The 10792-nt window shown below is 46.7% G+C and overlaps 1 pseudogene; it reads right to left on the bottom strand.

Moving 5' to 3' along the window:
* Nucleotides 1–8076: 8076 nt before the first annotated feature.
* LOC138245669 (heterogeneous nuclear ribonucleoprotein U-like protein 1) lies at nucleotides 8077–9811 on the bottom strand (annotated as a pseudogene).
* Between the last annotated feature and the right edge of the window lie 981 nt (nucleotides 9812–10792).

Below are 10792 nucleotides of genomic sequence, written 5' to 3'. Positions count from 1 at the left end.
GGGCATACCAGGCGTACTTATGGTGACAAAAGCGGACAAACACAAATGATGGACGGAATGCAGAACCAATCAAACATTCACCCCCAGTCACAGATCTGGGTTTAATCCATCAATTCTTTTACTCACAATGCCACCCCACTTTGGACCCAGCCATATGCAAATCAGTCTGGACCCTGTACCCAGTTCTTGAACTGGCAGCATTTCTGAATGGGGAGCCAGTGAAGCTGACGGTGGGTGGTGATGTGCATGTAGTGAGGAAGTTTGAGTACTAGTCTGGTGGCGCATTTTGGATGGTTTGCAGCTTGTACATCAGGTGTGCAGAGATGCCATAGTAGAGGGCATTGCCTTAGTCCAGTCTGCTTGTGGCCTGGGTGACGGTCTTTCAGGTGTTGGGAGGGAGCCACTTGATGGTTTTTCTGAGCTTGTGGAGTACGTGAAAGCAGCTGGGCATGATGGGGTTGATCTGATGTCTCATGGTGAAGTTGGTTTTCAAGATGATGCTCAGGCTGTGAACTACTTGTTGGAGTCCGAGGGTGAGCTCTTGCTGCTGAATATCAGAACTTCCATCTTGTCAGCTCTGAGTCTGAGGAAGTTATTGTTATCTCTCATCCAGTTGGCCACTTTGGTCTTGCACGTTTTGAAATTACTTTTGGTGGTGTTTGCATCTTCTGAGAGGGATAGGATGAGCTGGGTGTCGTCAGTGTAAGAGATGATGTTCAGTTTGTGGGGCCAAATGATGCTTGCTGAAGAAGTCATATACACATTGAAAAGAGTGTTACTGAGTGAAGAGTCTTGTGGGACTCCACAGATGAGGTCCTTGGGTTCTGAGGTGAATAAAGGGAGTTTGCCCTATTGCAATCTTCTGGTCAGGGAGGAGGCTATCCACTCAAGAGCTGGTCCTTGAATTTTGGGTTCCTGGATTCTGGAGATGGGTGTGTCGAAGAAGGCAGAAAGGCCTAGGAGGATGAGTGCAGCAGTCTTGTCCTGATCAAGCATGATGCGAATGCCCTCTGTCACTGCGATGAAGGCAGTCTCTGTGCTGTGGTTGCTACAGAAGCTTGATTGCAAGTTGTCCAAGAGTTTGTAGTGTGCCGGACAGTAGGAGAGCTGACAGTTGATTGCCTTTGCTATGACTTTGGCTGGGAAGGGGAGCAGGGAGACAGGTCCGTAGTTGGTGAGAATTTTGGGGTCCGAGGATGGTCTCTTGAAGAATAGGGTGACATCAGTGTTTCCAGACGTCCGGGAATGTGGCTTTAGCGATAAAGGTGTTGATGACCGTTTTGAGTGCCGTACTTATCATGGGTCTCCCTAGGTTGAAGAAGCAGTAAGGGCATGGGTCCGTGGGGTCCCCAGGTGGAGTTGTTGACTGAGGAATGTGTGGCACACTGAAACCAGCTGTTTGGCAAATCATCTCTTTCTGTATCAGAGGCCCAGTGAACACAAATTTAGAACGGCATCCTTGACAAATTGAACTCTCTTGGTGTCACCTAGAGAACCATACCAGAAATACGGAAATGCTGCGATGACATAAGATCTCATACAAAAGACAAGGTGGACAGCAGGATGGCTGAGGCTCATGGCACAAGTGATGGTTCCTCCAACATCCTCCTCTCACTCTAATGGAATCACTTCTGGAGGGGACACCTGAACCTGAAAGTGTGGTGGGAGTGTCAGAAATCGACACCTCCAACCCTGCAGGCTCCAGCCAAGACAAATGATTTTCTTTTATTACATTTTCCATAAAATATTCTTTGTTAGTATTCAAGTACATTATGTTAGCCACCAAAACTCGCTTTATATGCTTTCTGTAATTTGGCAATGCATTATCGTAGCTGTAGTACAACCAAGTTATATGGTGTAGTGTGTGTTGATGTAGAAACTACACATAGCTTTATATAATCTGCGTGTAGAAAACAAATAAATCACTTTGTAAACTATATTTCGCACACCCAGAACGTGACTGAAAACATTGAGGCTGATGAAGCAATGGACACACAAGTGGAAATTGATTACAGCACAACTGTTAGCCCCTACACCCATAATAACACCTCCAACCACTAGGAGATCAAACGTGACTCGACCACCAGACTTTGAGGAAGGTGATGAATAGTGAACACAAGGCAGGAACACAACTTCATCTTTGTACATGACACAGAGACAATGTAGAGTGCAACAAAGCACAGTTCACAATGATGATGTCTCTGGTGACATTTCAGACAGTTCACAATTGTTTGCTGGGCTTGTGAAATAAATTGTTACAGTACAGCACCTGCAAGCCAAACAGTGCATGTCTTGTTCAATACTAAAATTGCAGAAAGTTCAAGAGTGTTGGATTGCTGTCACGGAAAAGGAGCAATGTATGTAACGCCGCAGGCACAAACAGCACATGGCACACCATGACACATTTACTAAATCAATAATTTGATTGGAAATAGCCACTACCACCTTTGCCAGAAGAACTGTGAACGTCCCAAACAACATAGTGCACAGCTGCCAAGATGAAGAATGTGGTCTGGTCCAAGTGACCACAGCTCTGGAGAACATCCAGACACATAACCAGTCAGTCCCCAACATATTACCACCTCCTGAAAGCGAAGATGGTTCTCATTGGCATATCTGTGCCAAATGGATGCTGTACTAGGTGAACAAGCCAACTCACATCTGGCACAGATATAGCCTAAACCCATAGCCAAGTCCTGCTGAGAAGGCAGCCAACACAGAGGTCATAAAAAGTCATTGTTGTGTGCACTGCAATGTATGTTACTAGATTGTTATATTTGTGTTTTCAAACTTTGTTGCTTTGTTTAAGCAATGGCATCCTATAAGGATACAGTTGATGATCCACAATGACAAAACATTATTACAACCTGAATGAAAGGTTATCTTTCTGTAATGGAAACACATTATCATCTTGTGTGTTGACTATTTTTTAGATATCATCATTTTTACCATAAAAACAGTTCTTTGTGATCGTATGCATTGTGCTCGACCATCTGCTGCATGTGTCTTGTGTTGCTGAATCTGTAGTGGTGGTAGTTTGTCATCTGCGTCTGGTTCTGGCTCTATGTTGAAGCTGTGATGACTCGTCTTCATGGCTATGCTATGAAGAATAGCACATATGGCAACGATTTTGCAACAGGTCATTGGTCTGTAGATTAGTGCTCCACCGGTCTTATGTAGGCATTGTGAGAAAGTAGCCTCTTTCTAGCCTTGTTACCCCCACTTTAGGCCTGTTTGTGAGTGTATGTCAGGGTGTTTTCACTGTCTCACTGGGATCCTGCTAGCCAGGGCCCAGTGCTCATAGTGAAAACTCTATGTTTTCAGTATGTTTGTTATGTGTCACTGGGACCCTGCTAGTCAGGACCCCAGTGCTCATAAGTTTGTGGCCTATATGTATGTGTTCCCTGTGTGGTGCCTAACTGTCTCACTGAGGCTCTGCTAACCAGAACCTCAGTGGTTATGCTCTCTCATTTCTTTCAAATTGTCACTAACAGGCTAGTGACCAATTTTACCAATTTACATTGGCTTACTGGAACACCCTTATAATTCCCTAGTATATGGTACTGAGGTACCCAGGGTATAGGGGTTCCAGGAGATCCCTATGGGCTGCAGCATTTCTTTTGCCACCCATAGGGAGCTCTGACAATTCTTACACAGGCCTGCCACTGCAGCCTGAGTGAAATAACATCCACGTTATTTCACAGCCATTTTACACTGCACTTAAGTAACTTATAAGTCACCTATATGTCTAACCTTTACCTGGTAAAGGTTGGGTGCTAAGTTACTTAGTGTGTGGGCACCCTGGCACTAGCCAAGGTGCCCCCACATTGTTCAGGGCCAATTCCCCGGACTTTGTGAGTGCGGGGACACCATTACTCGCGTGCACTACATATAGGTCACTACCTATATGTAGCTTCACAATGGTAACCCCGAATATGGCCATGTAATATGTCTATGATCATGGAATTGCCCCCTCTATACCATCCTGGCATAGTTGGCACAATCCCATGATCCCAGTGGTCTGTAGCACAGACCCTGGTACTGCCAAACTGCCTTTCCCGGGGTTTCACTGCAGCTGCTGCTGCTGCCAACCCCTCAGACAGGCATCTGCCCTCCTGGGGTCCAGCCAGGCCTGGCCCAGGATGGCAGAACAAAGGACTTCCTCTGAGAGAGGGTGTTACACCCTCTCCCTTTGGAAAATGGTGTGAAGGCAGGGGAGGAGTAGCCTCCCCCAGCCTCTGGAAATGCTTTCATGGGCACATTTGGTGGCCATTTCTGCATAAGCCAGTCTACAACGGTTCAGGGACCCCTTAGCCCTGCTCTGGCGCGAAACTGGACAAAGGAAAGGGGAGTGACCACTCCCCTGACCTGTACCTCCCCTGGGAGGTGCCCAGAGCTCCTCCAGTGTGCTCCAGACCTCTGCCATCTTGGAAACAGAGGTGCTGCTGGCACACTGGACTGCTCTGAGTGGCCAGTGCCACCAGGTGACGTCAGAGACTCCTCCTGATAGGCTCCTTCAGGTGTTGCTAGCCTATCCTCTCTCCTAGGTAGCCAAACCCTCTTTTCTGGCTATTTAGGGTCTCTGTCTCTTGGGATTCCTTAGATAACGAATGCAAGAGCTCATCCGAGTTCCTCTGCATCTCTCTCTTCACCTTCTGCCAAGGAATCGACTGCTGACCGCGCTGGAAGCCTGCAAAACTGCAACATAGTAGCAAAGACGACTACTGCAACTCTGTAACGCTGATCCTGCCGCCTTCTCGACTGTTTTCCTGGTGGTGCATGCTGTGGGGGTAGTCTGCCTCCTCTCTGCACTAGAAGCTCCGAAGAAATCTCCCGTGGGTCGACAGAATCTTCCCCCTGCAACCGCAGGCACCAAAAAGCTGCATTATCGGTCCCTTGGGTCTCCTCTCAGCACGACGAGCGAGGTCCCTCAAATCCAGCAACTCTGTCCAAGTGACTCCCACAGTCCAGTGACTCTTCAGTCCAAGTTTGGTGGAGGTAAGTCCTTGCCTCCCCACGCCAGACTGCATTCCTGGGAACCCCTGTGCACTTCCGGCGGAAATCCTTTGTGCACAGCCAAGCCTGGGTCCACGGCACTCTAACCTGCATTGCACGACCTCCTAAGTTGTTCTCCGGCGACGTGGGACTCCTTTGTACGACTTCGGGTGAGCACCATTTCACGCATCCTCGTAGTGCCTGTTTCTGGCACTTCTCTGGGTGCTACCTGCTGCTGAGAGGGCTCCTTGTCTTGCTCGACGTCTCCTCTCTCTCCTGACTCAATTTGCGACATCCTGGTCCCTCCTGGGCCACAGCAGCATCCAAAAACGCTTACCGGACGATTTGCAGCTAGCAAGGCTTGTTGGCGGTCTTTCGGCGGGAAAACACTTCTGCACGACTCTCCACGGCGTGAGGGATCTGTCCTCCAAAGGGGAAGTCTCTAGCCCTTGTCGTTCCTGCAGAAACCTAAGCTTCTTCTGTCCAGTAGAAGCTTCTTTGCACCCACAGCTGGCATTTCCTGGGCATCTGCCCATCTCCGACTTGCTTGTGACTTTTGGACTTGGTCCCCTTGTTCCACAGGTACCCTCGACTGGAAATCCGTTGTTGTTGCATTGCTGGTTTGTGTCTTTCCTGCAGAATTCCCCTATCACGACTTCTATGTCCTTTGGGGAACTTTAGTGCACTTTGCACTCACTTTTCAGGGTCTTGGGGTGGGCTATTTTTCTAACCCTCACTATTTTCAAATAGTCCCAGCGACCCTCTACAAGGTCACATAGGTTTGGGGTCCATTCGTGGTTCGCATTCCACTTTTGGAGTATATGGTTTGTGTTGCCCCTATCCCTATGTGTCTCCATTGCATCCTATTGTAACTATACATTGTTTGCACTGTTTTCTAAGAATATTACTGCATATTTTGGTATTGTGTATATATATCTTGTGTATATTTCCTAGCCTCTCACTGAGGGTACACTCTGAGATACTTTGGCATATTGTCATAAAAATAAAGTACCTTTATTTTTAGTATAACTGTGTATTGTGTTTTCTTATGATATTGTGCATATGACACTAAGTGGTACTGTAGGAGCTTCACTCGTCTCCTAGTTCAGACTAAGCTGCTCTGCTAAGCTACCATTATCTATCAGCCTATGCTGCTAGACACCCTATACACTAATAAGGGATAACTGGGACTGGTGCAAGGTCGAAGTACCCCTTGGTACTCACTACAAGCCAGTCCAGCCTCCTACAGGCATCTTAAACATGATTTCAGTATTCCAAAAATCCATTCAATGATTGATTGTGTTGGTTTATGTGAACTGTTGTACTGTCTTTCACTCCTGGTTCTTGGATTCAAGTACGTTGTCAGTATTCAAGGGTGCAAGGCATATGCACTGTCTTCCTAAATAGTATAAGAAGGAGAAACACTTAGAATATTTTACAAAAATGCTATTGAACACTGTATGAATTGAGTTTGTAATCCTCTTATCAATTAAAAAAACACCTCCAAATTCACCCTGAGACACATGGTTATTTATTCCGTTGTGGTGGACCATAAAGGAGTCATGTGTGCTGCCTGAGAACGTGGCTATAAGGTCAGTTATGATGCATAAGGTATCACACACTACCTGAACATTGAGTGAATGGGTGTTTTTCCTGTTTCTATAAATGAATTCCCTCGGACAGAGGGGACGTATATGCAATGTGTGTACCATCAACACAACTAAAAACATTTGGAAACTGTGCTACCTGATAAAAAAAAATTGTTTTGTGTGTTGTATATCTAGGGGAGTATTTTAAAAAAATAATAATAATTGCCAACCATAAAAAACTATGAAAAAAATAGAAAATGCACTTTGTGAGACTCCATCTGCCACTGCTATAGCTCCCCGGTAACTCCCAGAAGCCAAAAAGTGTAGACAACACAATACCTGCACATGTGGTGGAATGGGTTTGCTTCTGACCTTTGGGGTTTGTAGCTGAAGATGTAACTCAGTAGTTAAATCTAGAGTTACCTCTCTACTCAGTCTATACTTCTCGTAAATCTCTTCCTCAGTCTGTTCAAACAGGGTGATCCTCACCCTAAATATAATCTCCTGTCTCCTTCTCTGCCTGCCAGACACAATCCTCATCCTTGAAAGAGCCAAATGCATTTTAGGTGACTTTTTATAGTTTGCAGCTAATTACCCCTTGAAACACATTGATGATATTTGCATTTCCAAAGTGGCCATTATGGGGGTGACTCTAACCTCGGCGGGCGGCGGAGGCCGCCCGCCGAAGTTCCCCCACCAAAATACCGCTCCGCGGTCGAAAGACCGCTGAGGGTATTTTGGGATTTGCCCTGGGCTGGCGGGCGGCCGCCAAAAGGCCGCCCGCCAGCCCAGGGCAAATCAACCTTCCCACGAGGACGCCGGCTCAGAATTGAGCCGGCGTAGTGGGAAGGTGCGACGGGTGCAGTGGCACCCGTCGCGTATTTCAGTGTCTGCATAGCAGACACTGAAATACTTTGTGGGGCCCTCTTACGGGGGCCCCTGCAGTGCCCATGCCATGGGCATGGGCACTGCAGGGGCCCCCAGGGACCCCGCGGCACCCCCTACCACCATCCTGTTCCTGGCGGGAGAGCCGCCAGGAACAGGATGGCGGTAGGGGGTGTCAGAATCCCCATGGCGGCGGAGCGCGCTCCGCCGCCATGGAGGATTCTGCAGGGCAGCGGGAAACTGGCGGGAGACCGCCGGTTTCCCGCATCTGACCGCGGCCGAACCGCCGCGGTCAGAATGCCCTGCGGGGCACCGCCGGTCTGTCGGCGGTGCTCCCGCCGACCCTGGCCCCGGCAGTCTCGGACCGCCGGGGTCAGAATGACCCCCTATGTGTCTAATCACAATTAGGAAATCCTTTCCACAAAGGTTAGAAAATTTCTGTTTGGTAATAACAATTTGTGATTTCTAAATTTGAAATGGAAAGAATGCAATTTATACACAATGGAAGTTGCAAATTGCACCATTGGAAATGCCTTTCGTACAAACGAAAGCACCATTTGCATTTCCAAATATCCAGAGATAGTGATACACTCTGTTGCTCTTTTTTTCATATTTCACCATGGCCACCAGAATCAAAGCCACAACCGCCACCAGAGTCATCCTGACTGTCATTTCCCCATCGGTTTGGCTGGGTATTGTAGTTGCCTGGGCCTCCACCAGGGCTGAAGTCTCCTCGAAAGCCGCCGCCACCTTTTCTGCCACCTTCACCACCACTGCCTGCTTCACTATCACCTCTTCCGTGACCTGGTAGGCCACCACGGTTTGCTTCTTGGGCACCACAATTAAATTCACCACCTCCTCGACCATGGAAGCCTCCACCACCGCCACCACCACCACCACCACCACAATTACCAAAGCGTTTCTCAGGATTTGGTCCAGCCCTCTTTCTTTCTTCATTGTACTGCTTCACAACGATTTCTGCTTCCTCTTTCTGAAGCTCAATGTAGATCACTTCCACCAGGAACTCACCAGCCAATTGTAAAGTAAATTTGGCCTTTATTTCTAACACTGCATGACCTGGAACATCCTTTCCCTCCTTGTCAGTACGTTTTATTATTCTGTCTTGTAAATCTTCATCTGTGGGACAGATCACTACAGCTTTACATTGTGAACCTTCAAAAGGCCACATTATGCGCTTCTGGGCATTTGGATAAACATTATTCTTGTCTAAAATGTAATTGCGTTTCTTCTGAGATGCAATCTGAAAGTATTTGTTCAAACAACTAGTTGCTTACTGTATTGGAACATCTCAACGGCCAGTATAGTTCCTCTGTCACATGAGGCCCATCACCCTCATCTTGTCCCTTGTGGTGTTTGTTCCCATTATGTTGTACTTTTTTTCAGGATGGGCAGCAGAATGTTTCATTGCCCTCGTTGTTTTGCCTGGCCCGGGCAACCTCACCATCATGAGAATCTCACATTTGACTTTAGTTTTGGGACCACAAACTCTATCAAACGTGTTGCAGGAATGTGTAACCTGGCAGAAATGGGATGAAGGGCTCATCTTTTTGTCCAAAGTTGAATTCAACTGAGCAGTTCTTTACAAGCATGTGTGGAAAGAGTGCTTTGTCAGACAAAGTCTCTCTCTTAATTTAGTAGACAGGTCCATGAGATTTACCATTTTTTGTGAACAATAATTCCACACCATTCTTCGACTCAAAGTCAAGCTAACATCCCATAACATCATGCTCTGCAAAGAGCTCCCCATAGTTTTCAAACTTGGAGTTTTGAGATTTCTTTCCAGTACGACCATATCCATAAGAAAATGTCTCTTTACCCAGCTGAGTACTGCAGGAATTCTAACACCAGCCAATACGTACAACATGAGGATCAGGTTCACTAGCAGGGAGATGTTTCACAGCAATTTCTTCAAGTAGCTTCATTTCAAAACACAATCGTCCCTTATTGGTTCCATGGGTTGCTCTTCCACCAGACCACAGGTATGCAAATCCTTCCATGGTCAAAGGATACCCAGTGCAACGATCACCCTCTATTTTAAAATGGAGATCGCAGTTGTATGTATCGAGGACCACAAAGGTATTGTCAAAGTAGTTGTCTTCTTTATCGCCTAGGGGCTGATCTCTCCCTCTTTTTGCAGGTCTCTGTTCTAGGAATACTAGCCCTTTCTCATCAAAACCTCTTTTGCTAACTTGCGGGGGCCTTGGTTGGCCACGACCACTGTTGCCAGAAGTAGGTTGTTCTTGCTTGATTTCTATTTTGAGTTTGTGTAGAAGTGGCTGATTCTGCAGCAATGGTCTCCTGTCAAAAGCAAATTCAGTCATTGCTTTAGGGATGTTTGACGGAAAGAGATGTATCCACCACCACCAGGACCACCACAAGGACTCTGTCTGGAGCACAGTGATTGTCGAGATCAAAGCGGCTGCATGGTTCTCGGAAGCCCCTGCCCTCTTCCATGGCGGGCCCGTAGGTTCCCAGTGACCACTTGCGTTGCTCGTCGATCGCCCGCCTGCAACTCTTTCTGAAGTGCTGCCTTCAACCCCACAAGTGTAGGCCGCACTGGAGTGGAACCTCTGCAGCTTCCTCAGTATCTACAGATACAGATGTTGATTGCACTTGTGCTGCCCACCTCCTCTCTTCCTGTGGACTCCCGATTTGAAAAAAGTAGCTCTGCAAACCCTTCACAGACACTTTTATGAAATGCAAAATGGCTATGTACATATAGCCCAAGAACTCTCTTCAGGTTATCATCCCCAGTCAAAAGGGGAAAAAGGGGGAAGCAATCAAAGAATGGAGCAATATGTTGGTGCTACTGTAATGCAACTCAAGATCATTGGATTACCTATTTGCCAATTGCAGAATTCTCAAATAGTAATGCAATTCATAGGGTGTGACAAAACTGCAGAATTCAACACAGCACTAAAGATGTCAACCTTGGGCCTCTTCATTTGACAGACGAATGAAATGGATTCCAGGAAAATCGCAGTATTTTCCTTTGACGCTAGTTCTTGTGTAAAGCTATATAAAAGCAGCAATCATGAGTTGAAAATGATTCATAATGTATTTATTCTCTGGGTTTTTCTTGCGTTTTTCACTCCCTTGCTTCTGTTTTTGTGCCTGATTTTTTGCTTCTGTCACTTGAAATTTATACTGGATTGTACATCAGGGTATTATACATGGCTCTTTCTCCTCCTTGATGTCAGGGTGAGTTTTGTGATTTGCTGGTTACGTCAGTGTTTACCTTCATCTTCAATGAAGAGCTATAAGATTCTATGGGAGTTTACCCTTTGTATTTTTTCCTCCTA

This window comes from Pleurodeles waltl, chromosome 7 (assembly GCF_031143425.1).
Source record: "Pleurodeles waltl isolate 20211129_DDA chromosome 7, aPleWal1.hap1.20221129, whole genome shotgun sequence".
NCBI lineage: Eukaryota > Metazoa > Chordata > Amphibia > Caudata > Salamandridae > Pleurodeles > Pleurodeles waltl.
Note: the sequence above shows the minus strand (reverse complement) of the source record. Positions and strands in the feature narration are given on the sequence as shown.